Source organism: Centruroides vittatus, unplaced genomic scaffold (genome assembly GCF_030686945.1).
Source record: "Centruroides vittatus isolate TY-2023 unplaced genomic scaffold, ASM3068694v2 contig_904, whole genome shotgun sequence".
NCBI lineage: Eukaryota > Metazoa > Arthropoda > Arachnida > Scorpiones > Buthidae > Centruroides > Centruroides vittatus.
Genome location: NW_027122594.1, coordinates 551,256 through 573,882, shown reverse-complemented (window position 1 = coordinate 573,882; position 22,627 = coordinate 551,256). Strand labels below are relative to the sequence as shown.

The following is a 22,627-nucleotide window of genomic DNA, read 5'->3' as shown; positions in this document are numbered from 1 at the left end:
TAAAATGTATTATGTAATGTGTAACGTGTTTAGAAATAAATATTAATTAGAATATTTTTAAAAATTAAGCACTAAACTGTCTAAATTTTATAAAAATTAACGTCATTTATAAGCTGTCAAGAATCGATCTACACTCGAAAACACCACAGATTTTTAGTAAAATACGTAAGATAAATGTAATTAAAATTAATTTTGTAGCTTATAATATGTTAAAAAATGAAAATATATTAAATCTTATTCATAAATTCATTAAATTTTGCAAGAAATAAGATTATTTACAAGTGTTAAAGCACGGATGCTTCGATAAAGAGAACAAGACGGATTTTCACCAGATAATACTTAGATTAAACGTTATTAAAATAAATTTTATAACCGATTTAAAAAAAATGTTAGAAAAAGAAGAAAGAAATTAAAATATTTTAAAGATTTACATCAAAAATGATGAAATTTTTGGAGAAAAACAGGATCATTTACAAGTCCCGAAGCACAGCGATGCTGATCTTTAAACAAAGAATGGAGTTGGCTACTAAATCATACAGTTAATAATCTTTTAGTAAATATTAATTTTACCATTATAATTAGTGAGTCGCTCGACGTCAAATTGCCTCTTAAGAACCGTATAATTCTGGAGGAATGAGAAAGCGGCCCGACTATGTCATTAACACTCGAAAATACCAGGAAAATGAGAGACGTTTGGTCAAGGTTCAGTTTGCTAGCGTGATGAGGAAACTAGAAAACAAGCTAATTTGTCAATATTAGTTTTTAAAGAACAAAAATTCGGATTTGTCGAACACAAAAATATAATTTTTAAAAAGACCTGGAAACCGAGAAGTTTTTTTTTTATTGTTTTTACTGTTATCGCGTACGGTCTTAAGAGGCTCAGTCGCTAAGCGAGACTGTCAGTGGAATTAAAAGACCACAAATCATTCACTGACGACCTGTCAACAGCATCACATATAGTCTAGGTTAAGACAAGAACCCATCATTAGGTCGAAGAGAAGAGGGGTGGAAAGATCTCTCAACTTTCAGTTCTGAATGGATAATTTGGGGGTTTCGTACACTCTGAACGTCGGCCATATGGCACCAGGGTGTGCTTCGCGTCATTCCCTGTAATTTGTCGCAGGAAGCACCACTGAGCTTTTTTAAACCATTCTTTTCAGAGATGATTGGTAGGGTGGACGGCGACCAAATCTTTCTTAAAGGCCAAAAGAAATACAGATTTAGATTTTTTAGCTACCGAGAATTATTGTTTTGATGGCTTCCGTTCTTAAATTTCTACTTCTTTAATGGTTTCCTTTACTCTAAATTATCTTCCAAATGAATATCTCTACCCTACTCCGTCCACGCAAATGATCCAATTTAAAGTTATTTTCGTCGAATCTTTTCAACATTTCTAACTATTTTCATATATTATTTATATTTCATTTTAAATTACGCTCTTTCTTTAATATACAGGCCTATATTTTTTTAATTTTTTACTATAAAATCAATAAAATCTTATACGTTTTAAACACAGACGTACTAAATGAATTTTCGTCCATGTTTTAAAATGGGAATATTAATACAGAATACGTTATTAAATCTATATAAAAAACAGCTTAAACTACTTCTAAATTTAATAAAATCATTTTTATAACCTAAAAAAAGTTGTTGAAACTTTAATGAAAGTGACTTGTTGACCTTAATACATCGAAGGCCTTGGTACAAGAGAATTTTAATTACACATTAAAAATTAATTTTATTTATTACAATTTTTAAATATATATATATATATATATATATTTAAAAAAGAACGATTTCTAATCGATAAACATTTAAAAAATTCTTTAAATAAATCATTTTGCAGGGAGTTCTTTCATACTTCCAATTTGCTTTATAGCCTTGAAGGCTTGCGTAAACATTATTATTCTATTGCAAGAACGTTGATCCTAAAAATAAATAATTACTCGTGCCTATAGGCCAGACACACATATATATATAATTATTTTATTTACTTATTAATTCGTCTCACGTATCCGCCATGAATTAAAACTCTAATTATGCGACTTTTTAATATAGTTAAATAATTATTTTAAACGATCGAAGCTTCTTTATATTAAAATATAAGATTTAAACAAGTAAAAAGTATATTTTTCTATAGTTTAGCGTACTGTACAGTACAGTACATAAATTCGTTTAAAAGAGGAGATTTCCATTCACTTTAATACAATTATATAGGCTATATATATATATATATACTTAAAAAGTCAGAAATACGTTGTATTTATAAACTAGACTGGATGCGGAGGTAGTTTAGAACGGTACCAAGTATTTGATATGCCCGAAAGGTGTTCATATCTGTCAAAAATACACGAGTAACGGAGTCTTCAACTTGTCAATAAACCTATGATTATAGTGGGCGAATAAAGCCGATCCCAATTGTCTAGGTAGTATAATGTGAGTTATGTAAAGCTAAAAGCCGTAGTTAAGTTAGCCCGAAAGATGAGACAGAGGATGTGGTAGTTCTTATCCGTCCACCGACCTACACCATCCCCGTAAGTCAACGAGGAAAAAAAAAGAACGAGAAGAAAATTTCCAAATCCCATAGCTGTAATGTTATTTTATAAACTGCTTATTGTATGTTGCAAATAACTTGGAGAAGAAAGACACAAGAGACGCATCGTTTCAATCAACTACATCCTCCTACGAGCCTAATAAACCACCACGTTAACTGCACAGCAATAATACTAGACTATTGCAAACGGCATGTAAATGCTCCGGAGCTTCAATAGCAGTCGTTTTTATGGCCAATAAGAAACGAAAACAGATTGCAGAAGAAAAAGAAGATCAAAAACACTATGTCTTAATCCTTCTTGCACGTTGTAGAAGGACCCCCCTTCTGCAGCGGCATTCGGAGATTATCGAGCGCGATCGGTCCGAGAGTCGTTCCAACATCGACGACACCCGGCGAAAGAAGAAAAATAAAGAAAACTGGCAATAAATATCAATGCAACGACGTGTGATATCGGAAGCGGTAAATTTGCATCTGTGTCAACCCTAAGTCCTTAGTCATAAATCTCTGACCGCAGCCGGCGGACCACTGGATTGCCGCTCGGCGACTCCCATTGGCTAACGTTAAGAAGTATAAGGGCGATACAAGATTTCGCCAAGCTTGCCACTCTCTGCCCATAATAAGCCATTTATAATCTCGTTTTATCGCCAGGTTTTACGATCGTCCCATGCGTCCGATGGTATAGACAGATTGTGATAATGAAGTTTAAATTTTTATGTTCCCCCAGTGCGATCCGATGTGGGATGCTCTTGAATTACGACTTTGCCACTTCTGCACGTTCATATATCGTCGCAAACGTTAGCGGTTCGCATCTTCCATCCTTCATTTTTAAATTTCTTTCCTCCATTTTTATTCCATAGATTTATGCAAACGTGCCATTTAAATTTTCATTCGTTTAACCGCCTTCTTTTTATAATTATTTGAAATATTTTACCTCGTTTGCGGTGGCCGTACTTTAAAAAGATTTCGGAATGGCGTATTTAATTAATTTATAGTTAAAGCTACGATTCTGTGGGGTGCTCGGAAGGCCCCCGCCGTTGTTATTTCCTTCCCCGTTTCGGGTCAAAGGTCGGCGGTCGATTGGATTCGAACCCCGTATCCGACCGGAGGTACTGTACGGTAGGTAAACGTTGCGGGTCTTACGGAACAGATAGTAGGTAAAATAATTCTAGGCCTAATTGGAAAAGCCGGGGATCGACAACATAAAGATAAATAAAAAAAGGAAATAGCCATTGTTTATCAAATAATGGAGCTATTTCCTTTCATAACCATTTCATAAAGTCTTTGCAATAGTTGGATGTAAGGATCATTAGGCAAAACGACGACAAGCAGAGCAGCACAAATGACTGCTTTTGTGTATATAAAGATTTATTATTGTTATTATTATAGGAAATGCTCTAAGTTTTGCTTCCTGATATTTAGATGTAAATGCCGCGGTTATAATATTCATTGTGGGCGAAAAAAGAGCGAAAAGGATTATTTAAAAGTCGATTGAATAAATGGCAATTAACCGAGGAGGCGATGTCGATAAATATTTAAAGCGGCCGAAAAGAAAGAAATTTATTTTATTTGTCGAACAGAAGATAATCCCGGAAAGTTTTCATAAGTTAAGCCGGTCCGGTTATAACCGGAAAGAACATTTAAGTGGAATTCATCGGTATAAGTGGCTAGTAAAGTTAAAGAGAAGTAGAAAGCATGTATACGTAATGAAGTTGCAGGAAGAAGCTATCCATATATCACATGCGAGCAAAGTCGGCGGTCTGTAGCCCGACTGGGGAGAGAGAGAGAGATCTCTATTTGTAGACCGCCGTTACGGCTTCACCCGTTTAAAGCAGGGAACGAGATAGAGAGGGGGTGGATACGGTACATCATGATTGCCCGGGGAACCGCAAGGGAAGACCAGAGTCGCATCAATCTGCTCTTACCCTCCTACGACCGACCGAAGGAATATACATGCCATAAATAGGAATCACTGCTGGGTCGGGATACGTCTTCATTCGATCGAAGCCACATTCGATCCCCCTTCTGCAACTTCTACAGGCGCAATCTTCGATGAAGACATCAAAACTCGACCTCCTCCCCCTCGTTTTCCCCTCGCATTCGTGATAGTGCATCGCTCCGGAGGAGGGGCCATACGTGCACGTCCCGGTCTCAACCCGTGTGAATTCGACTCGCTGTTCTACAGATGACGTCTAGGACTAAGTGCCTATTACCAACCTCCCCCGTTTCGTCCGCAGAATGTTTCGGATCATCCCACTGCATTTGCATAAGAATTGGAAGCGCACTGAATATGACGTAATGAATGCTGTGTCTCATAAATCGCATCTACTTCCCCACATCTCGCTAATGGCCAAAGACTTGCAGGGATCTCTGGGGATGTTTTGGAGGAGGAGTTGCGACTGTCTTGCCTGCTTGGTTTGGTCCTATCCAGATGGTTTAGTTTCCCTGGACTTTAATCAACTCGTTTCTTTTTCCAAATCGCTCTTGTCTTTAATTTTTCTTAAGAGTAGTAATGCGGAATGCCTTTGTCTCTTTTTCCTTTCCCTTTTTTCTTTCTTCTCTTTTATTTTTCTCCACCGCGGCTCCCAACGTCTAACGCCAGATGAGATTTTTCTATAATAAACAACTTTTTTCCTTCGTAAAAATTAATTCATTTTACTTAATAAACAACTGGACTTTGTTTAAATTAATTGAACGCCTTTCTAAATAAAAAACACCAAAACTTTTCCAAATAATACCCCCCCTTTTTTGGCAAATTACCACACTGCGGACAACCCAAATTAACCGAGACTTTGCATTTGAAAATCATTAATAAAATTACTGGCCAAACTCGTATAAATTTTCAAATTTAAGCCGCCAGATCTTTTTCGGGGTAGGAACCCGCTTTACTACCGCTCGACCCGGCCCCACCCGTTGTTTAGGGTGTTGCGGCGCTTCAGGAAACTGTCAAATTTTTTAAAATTTTCGTGGGTTTTATTGAAAATTCTAACGTTAAACACGAAATTAAAGCATTTTTTCTTTTATATACCGAGTTTATAAACAAAAGGAATTTTTAAAAGACGAGGCTAGACATTGGTGGACGGGGGGATAGATCATCTAACGAGCCATATAGACTACTTCTATTATCGGAAGTGGGTGGGTTAGAAAGTAAACAACTGGTCGTGAGAAGTAAACGCTATTGGTCGAGTATTTCCTTCTCGTCCAATCTCTCATGGGTACAGTACTAGGGTTTAGCCATAAACCTAATGTCTTCGATGCGGAACGCCGCGTGTAATAAGTCGTCTAATGCGTGACATTATTTAGTGTAACGGTGCGTAGACTGTTAAAACAGATGTTTAAAAATCGCGTGCTAAAAAGAAAGGTCATTAGAAATAGGGGAGGACGTCTTTAAGTCGCTGGGCGGCAAATGGACCGTGAAGTGCACGTATTAGCCCATCCCTCCTTCCGTCCAAACAGGAAATAAGTAGCCCAATATCAGCGGAACACTCGACACTATTCGATGGGAGTTCGAATCGTCGACTCTTTTTCTTTACCGTTGAGAAAGAACCAATACTAATTTGACCCTAGACCCTCGACCAGGAGAGGTCGGAGGTCGAATTAGCCTTCGGACTTTATCGACGGTCAGCGCGTGTTCTCTTTGTTCCGTACAGTACACGGGAGAGAAAAGATGGCTGCTGCCGTAAGAGGTTAAAGTTCAAACGCTATCGATTAAAGTTTAAACACACATTCGAATTCTCGATCTCCCTCTCGTAGCACTCTTTCTAGCGTACCCGTAGGGGATACGCGTACCACCGATTGAGAATGCCGGTCTAGAAACATCACCCATCTTTTACCCTAAACGAAAAGTAAGTAGCCGAATTTGGGGGGGGACTTTCGTCCGGGAGTTCGATTGGTAGTTTTAAATGACGAATCCTCGGAGACGGAGAGAAGCATTCGAACCCGGTAGCGAATGAAAGCGGAGAATGGGATCTCTGCGGTAGGGCATTAACTGATTTAGATCCAATTTGAGTCATTAAAGCGTTATTAAATAAAAAAATGCACGTAATTTTTATAATTGCACACCCGGTTAAGTGGCCTCGTTTAAAAATTCAATCGAGATACCGCTAATGACGGACAAGGCGTACAGCCTATTTTTGCAAGCAACACGAACACTCTGCCAGGGCTATACATCATTTGTCTCAGTGGGAACTTGGGTTTTTTTCCCCTTAATCTGATTCATAAACGATTGCTTTTAAAGACAGATCGTGTGTATGCGAATGTCGAGAGCCAATCAAAATCCTAAGGAACCCTTCCAGGAAGAAATCCGTCATTATTTTATCGATTATAATCTTTATAATGCCCCTATCTGATCATATCTCAATTAGGTAAAATTCTAGCTTGGCTTTCTATCTCTCGATTCCATCAAATGTGTAAATAAAGTCTTTAAAATGACAATAAACTATACACAAATCACTTCGAGTTAAGTATAGACTCCATCTTACCAGCAACGTTTTCCACAGACGACTGCGGCAACTTTCCCATTTGAAACCCACGTTCTATCAATTTAACTTCTCGCGTATCGAATGTAAGGGTTTAAATTAGACATTTGTGACAAAAACAATACAAAGAGTCAGAATTATAATCAATAATTTACCAATTTAGAACCTAGAAATGGTCTCGGAATAGCCGGGAACGGCCGCATCTATTGCTAGAAATCGCTTTATATAATTTCCGAATCGTTTCTTTTGTATGTAAATATTAAAGAAAAACATTTAAAAAAACATTAATTTTATATAAATTCTCTCCAGCCGAGTAACATTTTTAAGTATTAAATTTTATAAATGAAGCGGTGCCGATGTCGGAGTGACGAGGATCGAAAAGTAGACAAGTATGTATCCGACAAATGTCACCGGATTGTAGAGAAACTACCAATCGGAGTTAAGAGAGGTTAATAGCATTTTCCTGTCGTTTAATTACGTCATCGTGGACACGTTTCGTAACGAAAGTGGCTTATATAGGTTATAATTACTAGGCTATAGGCTACGTCGACGTCGAACGTTTGCTTCGTAAACTCTACGACATCTTTGCGAAAACTCATCGATTTCTCCAATTAACTAGCTTAAAAATTAATAAAATATACATTATAAGTCATTTTCATGCTTTATACAGTTAAAAATCCAATATTTTACGAGACATTTTAGCTTAAAAGTCGTACAGAAAAAGCGCATCTTCGTCGACTCGGCGCCTTTACGTAAGGGCCTAAGAAAGTCGAAATTTCTTAACTTAATTATTAGAACGTAACAAAGAGACAACGAGAAAGCCAAGTTTTATGTAATTAAGTTAGACAAACAAAAATCTTATATAATTATCCTAGATTAATTAGGTAATCGAGAGGAAGAAAAGAATCCACTAAATCTATTCCTCCAATGAAAGTCTCGCTCCTTAACTTTAAGCAATAAGAAGGAGCTATTGAATGGCTTACCGGAAACAGTAATTGTAGATCTCTCGAGAGTAATACCGACCTTGAACAGAAGCATCAAGTGTTCGAGAAAAGTGCAGTCTTTCTCTCGATATAGCGCACTACCTTTACATTATCCAAATGGTAGGTCAGCCACGGGTCGTGAGACCAAAATAATTCCAAGAAGAAAGTCTACTAGGTCCGAAACACTTTCCCCATTTGGCGAGAAGATACTTTATATATATATAAAAAGAAACAAACATGTAAGCTACCATAGCTTATTAGAAGGATATTTACTACCACTTCTTTGTTTGGACAGTTGATAGGATGCAGTCTTAAGATGTAATTTGTAAATACCAGTCAACCCCCGCATTATCTACGTAAGTAATGACAGTCGTAACGAAAATCTCACGACCTTGTTCTAAATCTCGGAATGTCATTGTCCCTTAGTAAGAACAATCTGGGTTGAATCATTTGAAAATCATCTTAAACAAACGGTGTGACGAAAACTATTAACACTCCTCTTTCCCCCACTTTTTCCAAGGGATGGGCGTGCGAATGAATTTAAAATCCTCCTCCTTAAAGGGAGAGGTTATATTTTATAGATAAACTTTTTAAAAACGTGTGGTGTATATATATATATTTATTTATTTATATATATTTTTAGTTTATCGGGGTTAAAGTCGAAGACAATGGCACGAAACATTTCAAGAAACAAGACAGGGACAGCACCCATGGGCGAATGGATTTGTCAAAAGTCGACATCTCTGAAAGCATCAGGATAGTGTTATACAGTAGTTGAAACATTGAGTGTTTTACCGATGTAATCTTTTATGGATGATACGCATTGAGATTGAATTCGATAGTTTATAAGCTATTTCTAAAAATATCTATGTTATTTTTTCCACAAAATAACTTTGTTATCTAACTCCCTACTGGCTTATTTTTATTTTTCGTTTTTAATTACTTCAGTTGAGGTGGAGTGTGCCGCTTTGAAGACCACCAAACCCGATGATTTCTCTTGGCATCTGCTGGAAATCGTCGTTACTCTAATAAACACCTTGATTCCTCGTTAACTTTTGTACTGTTTCCTGCATCGGAACCTCCTCTTTACTACAGTTAAGAGATTTGGCGTGACAACAGACAATCTCCCTCCCATGAAGTGAAACAATAGAAATTGTTCGACCTTTAGCAGAAACAAAAGTGCTTTTTTTCTTTTTTTTTCTTCTTCTTCTCCTATACTTCAATAGTTTGGTAATTAAATTTAATTATTGGATTTTCTTTCTTTACATCGAAATCTTGCAGGAAACGAAAACTTAAGATACAATCGGCTTACCGACAGAAGCGCAATTTTCTTTGGGGAAAAAGCTAACGTTTTCCTCATTTTTTGATAAAAATTTAGCGATATTTTGATAATTGTTTATTTAAATAATTAGTAAATGTTACCTGTGGTTCCAAGATGGCGGCTCGTCTGATTCCAGCAAGGAAACAGTGGGGATGTCAGTCCCCACTTTCTCCCTTCCTCTATTTGCTGGAATCAGAGACGAACCACCATCTTGGAACCACAGGTAACATTAACCAAATAATTTAATTAAAGATAGTAACGCTTAAACAGCTAAAGGGCCCGGGTGCAGTACAGGCGCGCGTAGGGCCTTGCATTCGGTGTTTTCGTTAAAGGTAGAGACGGAATCACGGCCTGGAGACGACGGTACTTATTGACTATAAGAAAGGGCCCCGTCGAATATTCCATTGTGTGAAGATAGTGCCGTATCGACAGACTCGTTAAGACAGGCGTCGTTTCCCATACCACGGTACTAATTATTGGACGAATGCACCCGATACTCTCTTGCATGGGAAGGTATCGATTGGGATCCGTTGCTTGGCCCATCATTTATGTCTTTGATATGTTTCGGATGGATATCCGTTATTGGATCAAATCGGAAATCATTCGTTTTCCAATTGCATCTACCCAGACCTTACGTAAAGCTAGTTTAAGTGCCATACGAATTATATTTTACAGCATAGAAGATGCTATAAAATGCTATTGTTGTAGACAAAAGCTGCCGTATAGTTTCGTATATAAACGTCTTTCTAAAAATATAAAATTGTTTCTCGGCTTATAGAGAGAAATTAGAACGTAGAATAATGTTAAATAATTAAATTAACCTATAGGTTTATTGAATTTTATTGTTCTTTTATAAACAAATGGGGTTATCTTTATAGTTCATCGAAATTATTCCATTTCGACAAGAACTTTGATAAACTAGGTCTATATCCTATAATATTTTAGTATCCTACCAATCCTCTGTTAGCTTATTATACGAGCATTCGGACTACCGAGAGGGTGGTGTATAGGTATACGAGCCATTATGACGGTAGTCTTCTAGTGAGCCTTCTATTGCATCTTCTATTAAATAAATTCCGGCTTTTATAGGTACAGAAGTAACGCCGTAGGGCCTACTATTCGAAAGACGAAAATAGTAAAATTTACCTAGAAATCCTGCAAATTTTAGGTTATATTTAGGTCCTATCGACGTAGATCGACGTAATAAGAAAGTATGACAAATGGAATGTGTTTTTTCCACAATACTCTTAAAGTAGAACGGGAAAACTTTCCTCAAAATATATATTTAACTGATTGATGAGTTTAAGTAGCTTCCTCCTCGCCATTTACCAAGCAAAAAAAAAAAAAAATAGATAAAATACTAGCGATTATTTACCTATTACTAAAAGAAATAGTTACGAATATATCCGCATTAATTTCCACGATAGAATTTCATATGAGGCCTTCTAATTTTAATCGTTAGACGTGATCGACAGACTTTATAAGGTCAATAAATCGGTTAGGAACAAAGCGCAACAACGTCTTTCTATAGAAGATCGATGACAATGCTTATGAGTCCTTATTATGTAGTCTTTAGATGGGGACTAATATTTCTTATCCGAACCCCGTATGAATGATTTGAAATTCATAGAATAAAGACTGATCGCTCGATTAATTCATTGATTACAGCCATTACGTCTCTATCTCTGTAATCTTCAATGCGAGGACCTGTTAGTGGGCAAATTCGGAGTTAATCATTAAGGAATCTATAATCATTATTTAGAATACGGCATGAGAAAACACTAGAAATTTGCTTTCTCCTGCTGTATTTTTGCACCTTTTCTATAAAGAAAAAAGTCTAGAAAACTTAAAACTTCGATACATTTGAACCAGAAAACTGCTAGAAACCGGCTTAAAAATTGAAGTTTTCATTGTAAAATTACAGGAAGTTGAGTAAAATATAAGAAAACCACTCGAAAAATGACCAAAAAAATCATTTATTTTCTTTTTTCTGTTTAGAAAACGGCAAAAAATCGAGTTTTTTCTACATTTTTAACTATAAGGAAACTCGAATAGATGCATCAAGTCTTTCTTCGACGTTTTAAATGATATTATATGAAAATATCCGAGTAAAATCGAACGATAAAACAAGGATATTCTTAGATTTTTCTATAGTTAAACGTAGAGAAAATATATAGACTTACAGTAAGTGATATCTATAGCTTCCGTTCGGTTTCGACGATCAATTTTAATAAGATCAATAAGTCCATTAATCATATATTCAATCATAAATCATGATCACATGATCTCTTTTGTACGAGGGTCGTCTTCTAGTTCAGATAATCCCAACCTACCTACACAATTATGAATTAATTACGAGCCAGACTTTTATATATATATATATATATATATATATATAATTTTTTTTTCTTAAATCTGTCTAAGACGGGGTCTAAGTGTTAGAGAAGTGTTTTACACCTTCTTAATCTAACCACGGGCGATATAACCTGTATTTTTCATGCTTAAAAATACAGGTTCTATGTTATATAGATAATATCTTACAAGGACGAATAAACCCTATGGGTAAATATATGAAAATTTTTATCGGATCAAAAATGTCCATTCTTATCTTGATTGATTTCTTTTCTGGTAAGTTGGTTAGTTAGTTAGTTAATCCCTTTAAAAAAACAATAGAATTAAACTTTTATTTTTTCTTAATTCAAGGTTAAATTAATTAAATATGTTGGATTATTTAAGAGTTATCCTGCTATTACTACAAGCGGGATCCTTCTGTGACTGAACAAAAAGGCTAGAATAGAAAGTAATAGAAAGGTTAGAAATAGAAAGAAATATAGAAAGTGTATATTCCTTTGTTTCGCAGTGTATAAGCAGAAACAGACTGGAATGTCTGTAAGGAGAAAGAAGGAATTCTTTATATCGTACTTATTGGTGTGGAGTTTTGTAAGGAGAGGAAATAGAAAAGTTCATTGTTGCCGTGGCATATTTTTCTAAACTCGAGCAGCTATTAATTTGTAAATAAAACTGTTATTTTGTATCAAGTAGAACGAGTGTCGAGAGCTAATTCACTTACAAATTGTTAGTGTCGAACCCGTTGGAGCACTCGAAAGACACGTTTACCTTTATTAAAGTCGCCGTTCGATGCTTTAATTCGAACGTAGACGAGAAAAAATGAGCCGTTTCTAGCTTATTTTTAGAATTTACAAGCGTGTTTTGAAGTCGTTTTTTTTACGGAGAAAAGAATGTTAAGTGTTTGAAGAGCGAGAGAGAGATTTAGTAATATTTTTAAGAATTCAATTCATTTGAGGGGATTTAGAAAATAGAAATAACGTTAATTAAGTAAGAATTGGGAATCGGTAAAAGTTTCAATTAAAAAAAATTAATGTGGGATAATTTTCTGTATTCTTGTTAATTTTTATTACTTCCATTAATCTATCATTTTCATTTTTACCGGTTTTAATTAATCCGTTTATCGTTTATAATGCTCTTTTTTTCCTCTCTCTCTCTTCTCGCTCGATTCTTGCTTCTAGTTTCTGTATTATATAAAGCGTAGACCGAAATTCTGTGGATCAATACAGGAATATATTAAAGCACTAATCCCCACTCTAATTAGCACGTCCTGTGTCGATGTTTTAATTACTCCTCCTTCCTTCTTGCTGTAATCGCTCCCTTATCTTTTAATACTTCATCATAACCCTGGTCTGTCATAGAAGGTATTTAGTTCGCCCATTGTGATTCATCGTTCTCCACTCTCGGATTAATTTCGCTTTCTTTTATGTGCTCTTCATATTCCGTCTTTTAGTTTCTATGTTGTAAAACTTGTTTCTGCTTTGTATAATATAAGAATTTCTCCCTATGCTATGTGTTTACTCGCCCTTTAACTATGTCTTGTCGCCTGCGTGTTTAGCCAACCTTTCTACGTTTAGTTGCCGGATCTTACTACCTTTACTTTCTAGCTATTGTCTTTATTTGCCGGATAAATAGAATTTAGAAGGTTCTTCTATATTTACTTGGTGGATAACATCTATTTAGTTACTGAATAAATAATATCTGCCGGGCTATTCTATATTTAATCTTCAGATAAGCGAGAGATCTGCCCCCACGTCTTCTGTATTTACTTTTCTGGATAAATAAAATCTACCGTCGGTTGTGGAATGAGTAAGGACTATTGGGCTAGTCTACCTTTAAGTGGGCTATTTTGTACTTAATTTTTGGGGCTTGCGAAGGAATAATCGCTTAACTTTCGTGTCCAAAACTAGCAGATTATTCTATATTTAGTCGCAGTTAGTATTTAATTGTAGTGTGTAAACACTAGAGATTTTATTCGAGTCTATATCCGCTCGTAGATACCGAAACAGATTAGTAGAATAGAAGACACAGAAGACTATTAATGTATAGTTACCGAATGAATAGCCGATCCGGCGATTCGGTGACTATTTAATGGGTCATATGCCGAATAGTTAAGTGATTATTTTACTTGTATCTGTTAGTTTTATTTCGCTACGTTCGACGGAAGTAGACTATATTATAGAACACGACACGGAGAAGTTACGTTAAATACCTACTAAATATTTTACTTTTTCCTATGCAAATTTGAATTATTTAATGCTTTATTATTAATTATACCTTATTTCCGATTGGATTTACGATTTTTCTAATTAATAATTCTACTTTTACGGTCCGAGTTACGGGTCTAAACCTGGTAATCTACCAAGTTTTAAGGCCGGGAGGAGACGAATTAGAGTTGGCACAGGCCTTATTTTACAGTTTAATCGTACTTTTTCTTACTTATAATTAAGGCGCGGGGAGAAGGAATCGAACCAGTCAAAAACTTTAATTATTTTTTTAAAATTCCGAATTGGAGGAAAGGAATTCCCGCGGATGCCAAGACGTTTGGAGCCGCAAAATTAGACTTAAAAGTGGGAAGGCGGAAACGAGTTGTAAAGTGAAAATAGAGGAAAAGGAAGCGAAAGATTTCATTTTGTAGGCAGATCGATAAGATAAAGAAAGGAAATTAAGAAATCCCGAACGAGGCGCGACCATCTTTTTTTTTTCGGTGGAGCCAGAGGTTAACACCAGGAGCGAAAAATCCCGAAGGTCCTGGAAACCGATAAAAGAAGGTCCAGGGAGAGAGGGAGAGTGTGGCTCGGTTGGCTGGCGCATCGATTGAAGATGCTGCAGCAACCCGGCAGAGAAGATAAGAAACGACTCGGGACGTATTTACGATGTCGGATCAAGCCGAGCGTTGACAGGCCAACCTAGCCAAAAAGATTTACGCCCGGCCAGACGAGTCGGAAAGTGTTAATTCGGCTCTGGGCCCTTTCGCTTTTCTACTAAACTAACCAGTCACGTACCGTGTAAAACTGCTTTGTCTAAATAAATAGTCGCCCGTCTCTTACACTCTTCCTCTTCCCGGGCATCCTCTTCCTTATTATGACGTCTCTGGTTGCCTTTTCCTTTATTTCCAAATCCCACTTCGTCTCTTCTCCACCTTTCTTTATCCTCCGCAGGACTTGTACTGTACCTTTCCTTATTATAGGACCCAGATTAGTGCTTTTTTTTAATGGTTAAGTCAAATCCCCGTTTCTGTATGGTGGCCTTTCCCGTGTTTATTATTAACAAATGGAATTATACGTGTTTTATCCGGTGGAATTGTACGATTCTTTATTACTTTAGCGGAATCGTTTACTTTAGTTAAATTCTGCTAATTTGGAGGAGGAGCCTTTGAGCTTCTTGCAGCTTTTACCGTTAATTAATTCATCGGAGAATTTTTTTTAACCGGGCTAAATAGACTAATTTCCATTAATTATAAAGTAAATAAGGCTTAAATTTTTAATTAAAAATTCCCGGAGATAAACAGAATCGACTGGCATTTAACGAATAACCATCAAAATCGAGCTTATGGCCCAAAGTTTTCCAGTTTACAGTTTTAGGTGATTTGCTTGGGGTTTTTGTTATATTAAATTTAGGCCTTTGGGCTAAGAGTTTTGTCGGAATAAAACACGAAAAGGGAAATAAAAATCATTTAAATCACGTTCTATTTACATTTATAGGCGTAATAAGAATTTAACAACAGCAAAACATGCTTTTTTAAAAGGTTTTCCGGCCTAACTTTTTGTGCTCTTAATGTAATTTTTACAGCATTGAAAGCACTTAAGTGGATTTACAACAATCACAAATGCAATCTAAGCTTTTAAAACGAATCTCATTTTGTCAATTATGTTATTTTATAACATCACTCACGCACTTTAACGTCACGTAGCGACTAATTTTTGATCGTTTTACTTAACAAATGGATAAAATCCACAATTTTTCATTAAGTTTAACCCAATTTAATTACGTATCTATAAAGTAAATTAGCTTTCATTTCCAAAAAATAAACGTTAATTTATATTTTTAAAACGGGTTTTATAACTAATTCCGACGTAGTTAACGAAGAATATGAGCGGGGTTTTTTCCGACTTTCCTGTTAAAAAAACCTTAAAATTACTTATAAAAACTGTTTAAAAACACATTTTAGCATATTTCTTTTTACAAATTAAAAGTAATTAACGCTTACAAACGTAATTAAATTCGTTAAACTTAATGAAAATCTCTCTCCCTTTTGCACTAAGCGATTGGACACCGGAGAAATTGCCTTGTTTTTTTTTTTTTTAAACTAAACAATTGAAGATTTGTAAATGAATGATGTTGCAGGATCAAGGATAAAAAGGATCTAAAAATAAAACCAAGCTATATAAAATTTGTCCGTTCTTGAACTTTGCTTCTTCGTAGACTTAGCTAAAATGCGTGCATACAATCTTATGCCATCTCCAACTGATATGTTGATTATAAAACAGCTGAAAGTCTAATAATTAGTCCATTGTTACTTAAACGATCTAATTTACAATAAAACAATAGTCCTGTGATGTTGCTTTCAATTACTTTTTTAACTAAGCATTGTCTATTAAGCAGATGCGAAATTTTTTCTTTAATTGTTCGCTGTAGCAACATTTAAGATAAGGCGAAAATAGCTTGGAAAGAATATTCTAAGGATTCTATTGTACCGAAACTAACTTTAATGTTAGCGAAGTAATCCCAACTTTGCATAAGACGGCTTACAATTAGATTTACGATAGAAGGTTCTACGGTAAATCCGTCTAATTACTTACTCTTTCTTCTAGAAAATAAAGGTTTTAACTAATTTCTACCTCTCTACAACTTCAAGAGAAGAAGAACAAGAAGAAAAAAAAAAACATTTTGGAATTAATCCGGTTGTTTCTAGTAATACTCTTGTGGCACGGCTTTCACTTTAAAAGCTTCCAAAGTGTAATTGCCACTTAATATTTCGTTACGTGACATCGATAAAACAACAACAAAACTATCGATGACCGCAAGGAATAAAAGCAATTTGACTTTTCTTTCAAAAATGACACTTTACTTCAATCCTGAACTTCCCAAAGGCGACGATCTTCACACTTACAGTCTACCAAATTTTTACTTTTTAAGGAAAATCTATCGAAGATCCACGGATAAATAGTGATAAACTCTTTAACTATCCGTAGTGTACGTTAAAGTTTTAGGAAGATAAAGGAGATTCTCTTTGTTTCTTGCACTAATTTCCTAGTTTCTCTTTAGAATTTAAGCTTATCGTACGAGAGAGGAGAGAATTTAGTGCACCAAATGATACAGAGATGCACCGAATTTAACACAAAAAATTTTGTGAAGATTCGAGAGCCGAAAGCTACCACTCTTCCTTCCGTTCGAAGCGTATAAATTCTTAGCAAATCCCTAAAAATAAAGGGCTAATTTTGAAGAAAATAATACAGAAAAAGTAGAATTTAATGTATATTAACAGAACGGGTGAACTGAGAATGGCAGTTTAACACAAGTTAACGATACAGGCAGAGGAATTTAACAAATAGAAACGAGTTACGCGCTTCTTTTTCTGGAAAAATGTGCGTGTAACAGTATTACCGGTGTCTACAGGTGCTTTAATGAATGTCGAGACGTTATTTTTTTTAAATCTCCGGAAGCCTAGAAGGTCTATTAAAGTTGGAAATTAACCCTTTTTCGACTGGAGGTCATAGAGCATGCCTTTGATTGCATGATGACGTGTGGGTCGCAGTCCAGTGAGTGCTTAATGGTGTAATCGGTAATTATAGGAGTTTTGAACGACAATAGTCAGCTGGGCAGGCTATCATTTGCTTCATTCCATCTGCATATGAAATATACGAAGGAGGGAGTTTCTCACGGAACTCTGCTCTGACTGACGGAGATTGATACGATTTGTTCTCCTACAGATTCGAATTCGGGTCCACCCACTTCCTTTATTTTGATATAAATACCGTCAAACTAAAGGAATTTCGTTTTATTTAACAAATATCTTAATAAATATTCATTACATTTACATATATTTTTTTGTCCGCATTCTGATAGGCCTCGAGAAAGTATCCTAACACCTACCGATCCTACGTATTTATATACATCCTATAGGAAACTTAAGTAAATATTTAAACGTTTTAAATCCCATTCTTCCAAGGTTATTTTCTCACCCATTCTTCCTTGACCCCGTAGACCACTCGTTAAGTACAGTACATCCTGTAGGATAAGGACACCGACGAAAGACAGAGTGTAAAATAGTTGAAAACACAATACTCGATCGTGTAGTTAAAACTTTAAACGCCGTGTTTATTCTTTTCAATCCCCCGTTTGATAAAGTAGTGTATTATAAAGCGGCGCCGATATCGTATATTACGTACAGTACAGTACAACTTTTGCATTGTCGGTCCGTAGGGGAGATATTTGCTAACGTCATTAAGTAAGTCATTGTCCAATGAAAGGTGCACGAGTGGTAGAATGGGCGGAGATCCGCTCGTTATGTGAGTCGAAATGACACAGTAAGTGTCGGGGAGTGACCAACCGATACTCGTCGGGTCCCATCGAGGTGTCTGGGCTACACAACTCGTCGCCATTTCTGTCATTAAGCTTAATGAGACTCGACTACCCTTTTATTTCCCAGCATTCTCTTTTACTCTATACTCGGTAGATCTAAATGATTACGACTAACTTTACAGCAACCTCCTTATTACCCCTCTACATATATCATACGGTTAATTGGTAGCGCCTATACAATTAACTTTTTTAATACCTAAAAAAAGACGTTTTAATAGATAAAAACTATCATTAAGGCTAGAATTTTTTTCAATTTTTAGATGCACTACTTACTTCCATATTATGCGCATTTTTTCCCTCTTCCCCCCCCCTCTCTCTCTTCCTCTCCCCCCGAAAAGACGTTTTTGACAACGTTTTTTCAGCCTATATTAAGTTTCGGTTCCTTCACCCGTAGCTTTTAAGTAAATAATCAAACGTTTTCATTTATTAATATAATTTTTTAAACGTTTTTCATTCCTTAAACGTTTCTTTTTAATCGGTTAATTTCACCCTTAAAACAAGGCAAAAAAAAAAATTGAAAATTGTATTTAATTTTCATAATTCGAAACATTTAAAACATCAAAAGGGAATATTTGATAAAGAGGAATGCTCTTAACTAATTTATTCCGTTAGGCAATATCAAGTGATTAACAAAGTCAAACGTAATCTGTAGCGATAGGATAATAACTGGATTCATTAATGAATTAGCAGAAGTGTTAAATGAGCTCATAACTATTTGCGACAACAATCAAATCGCATTATTGCAGCTGTTGACGTAACACACACACACACACACACATACACATATATACAACAGACAAACACACAACACACACACACAATTACAAATGAGTCACAACTTAACAGCCCGTACGGAGGATAAGTTAAGTCGAGATTCGTTCAGAAGGGGATTCAACTGCCATTTGACGGTTCGCCAATATCTTCTCTTGACACTTCTGTATATATTTGCTACTTTATCAGTAGCTATTTGTTGCCAGAATTCTCGCTCATCTTGACACATTCGCAGTTACGAAAATGAATTACGTGTTTCTACTGATACTGAATTGGGTTGTGTGTTATTTTATATATATATTTCCTTTCTTCTTCTTCTTCCTTTCGTAAAATAGCAAATCTATCCTTTTTGAATATCCTGTGACTCCTTTGAGATTGTCTTATTCTTTTCTTACTAACTTTACTCATCCATTTAGTTCAATCGGTTCGAGTTGAAAAATGGTCCCACGAGTTGAAATGTTCCTATTGATAAAATGTTTACTGTTTTCGTCTGTAAACTGTTACGTTTTTTATTCTTAAAATTGTCACATTTACCGTCTTTATTTATTTTTTTAATTAAAATGTCAACAGTTTAAGCGCGTAAAATGCTATTTTAATACGTAAAAAACACCCCCCTAAATTAAATGAAAAAAAAATAATAAACATAATTATAATTAAAATAAATGACACATTTGTTCGTCTAACACTTACCTTGTTGTCTTCCTCGATAGTGACACGAGGATGTGCTTTATTCTTCTCGATTAAATATTACATCGTATTTTTAAATATACGAAGAAGGAAATTTTAATTTACAACTTCTTTTATTATAAATATAATAATAATAATAATAATAATAATATAATATAATATAATAGGCCTTTGTTATATTGAATACTTGGAGCGTTTTCGGTTGATTAGAGTGATTCTATCGCATCACAGTTGACTGCTCGTAGAAACAAGATAGAATTTAACAGGCCTTTATCATTATATCGTAATAACCTTATTATTTTTCTACTTATCTAAGTGTTCTACGTCTTCTTTAAGGACTTTTTTTTTACGATGCGGCGACGTGATAAACATCGATTTATCGGTAAAGTTTTAAACTTAAAAATTAAATTATAAGGTTTTTATAAAAGGACATTTTTTCTGGTGTTAAAGTACTTTTATTTTTATAAATTTAAAATAATTTTATTTAATTTTCAAGGAGGCGAAACACTGTAATTCGGTATATCTTGCATCGTCGATAGGCAATGCAGAGAAGTCACCATACCGGTAAAAATACATAAAATATCGCTATTTTCGAATTAAATTTAAAAATATTTATAACTAAACGAATTTAATTAGAATAATTAAACATTTATTTAATAAAATATAAGAAAAGTTAAGCAAATTTTCGGAAAAAAATACATAAAAAAATAAGGCAAAAATATGTTACATTTCTAGCAATTTTCCTTGTGATAAAGGATGTTTTTATATACAGATTTGAATAAATATTTAAGAAACGTATTATAATGTTTAATTTGTAATGTAAAGAATAGAAACGATGTTTAATTTGGCAGTTTGTATAAAGCAGAGTCAAACTATCCAACAAAGATGTCCGGCATCTAAATCAAGACTTACATATTCAACTATAAAGACAGCCAGTTAATCCGAGAGAATTAGATGTCTTTCTAGTTGACAGGGTAATAACAGTGCCTGCTCTTCTACTTTACCGCTCGTACAGGGAAAAGGTTGCTTACACTCCTACCTTCGCTACACTACACATGTCAAAGCAAATAGGCTTAAATGCAGCCTCTGACACTGTAAGGTACATACTTGGGTCTTTTATCTACCAGCAAAACTGTTTTTGGAGAAGTAGGCGGTTCTGCTATCCATACTAAAGGGTGGAGATTATCTACCTGCCCATATGACAGCCTAACATGTTATTACACTTAAAACTGGTTCTTTTTTTTCCTCTATTGAATAACCCCCGAAAAAATAGTGGAATTGAATAATACAAATATACTGTTCATTACAGTAAATTATCTTTAAATGCGCTACGTACCGGTGTATAAAGTTCGTGTATTTTGTGCCTTATGCTTGCTTATTCCGCCTTATATTCTGCATCCGGTGTCCCAAAAAGTCACCACACATACGAATCGCCTAAAGTTCAGTTACGTGAGTAACATCTGTTGCGTTAACACGAGTTGGGCTCGAGAGGGGATGATGCATCTGTATGTGTTTAGAAAGAAATGGTTAACGTGTATCCAGTTTTATAAATAAAGTCACAAATTGTTAGGATTTCCAGTGTATAGCGACTTTTAGTACACCCAGTATTATATTCTACACACTTCCAACCTCGAATTTAGTACTTATCCTACTTAAATGCCTGGCATTTTCCGTCTTAAATGCCATATACCAGTATTTTACATATTTCTTATCTTAAAACCCCTGCCATTTTTCCTATCTTTCGGGCGTTATATTACGCATAACCCAACCTGTATTTTTATTTGTCTTATATAAACACACTACGCGTATTTAAACGGGCGCCCTTCTCTTCGTTTAATTTTAAATGTCTTACTTAAGATACGAGAAATGCAGAATTGCCCGAAGCAATAAAATTCAAAAGAAAAAAAAACTTCCGAAATCTTCCACCAGGGGTGAAAATAGTGACATGGTCGGGCGACAGCTGGGTTGTTTGCCATCCAGTCACAAGTTATCAATCATGCGTAAAGTGCCCTTTCACGCACACTTCTCGGTGACCGGACCAACTGGGCTTATGACGTTTGCTCACGTGACCGGGGCGCCATTACCTTCCGTACAACTGGTTTTGTTTAGTAAGCTCGTTCCTCCTAATTATTCACTTAGTAAAAACCGTTTGGAAATATGTTTAATTAAATTTTTCTCATTTCCTATTCCCAATTTATAATCTAATTCACGGTTTTTCTAATTAAGAAATACAGAGGGAAAAAAAGAAAACACCAAAAAAGTAAATTTTATTTTTCCAATTCCCGAAAATAGCCAAGACAGTAAACACTTTAAAACTGGATAGAATTGTAACCACACTTTTCAAACTTTGCTCCTTTGGGAATCTTATGTGTCGAAAGTAGTAAAATCGTCATATTCTCACGAGAATGGTTTGTTCTCTTCGTAAACATTCGACCTTTTACTCCCCTTGAAATAAGTTACAAATAAAAAAACCCCCGAGAATTTTTTACATTTCGCACTATTTTCAGAAAATCGTTTTAAAATACGCGAAATGTAAGGCGCGAAACACGTTTCGCGCCTTACATTTCGCGTATTTTACATTTTTACATTTCGCGTATTTTACATTCGCGCTATACATTTCACGTATTTCGTACCTTATATTCTTTATTATACGTCTGTACATTTCACATAAACGTTTTGTATACTTTGTATTTTATATTTTGCCCGTTTTGCGATTTAAATTACACAGATTTCACATTTATATGGCAAACTTAATACCGTGTATTATATGCCTTTATTTTTTTTTTTTGCATATTTTACGTATTATTTTTCATAACATAATCCCGAAATATTCCATAAAAAGACACAATAGAGAGGAGGGCACAGACTTATTTTTTTTTTTTTTTATTGAGGAAGAGGGCCTCTT

The 22,627-nt window shown here is 35.2% G+C and overlaps 2 protein-coding genes across 2 annotated transcripts in view; one reads left to right on the top strand and one right to left on the bottom strand.

Moving 5' to 3' along the window:
- LOC136984128 (dynein light chain roadblock-type 2-like) overlaps nucleotides 1-22,627 on the top strand; it is a 221,667-nt gene that overhangs the window by 128,475 nt on the left and 70,565 nt on the right. The window lies entirely within an intron of this gene.
- LOC136984106 (homeobox protein unc-4 homolog) overlaps nucleotides 1-22,627 on the bottom strand; it is a 71,868-nt gene that overhangs the window by 10,689 nt on the left and 38,552 nt on the right. The gene's annotated exons all lie outside the window — the stretch shown is intronic.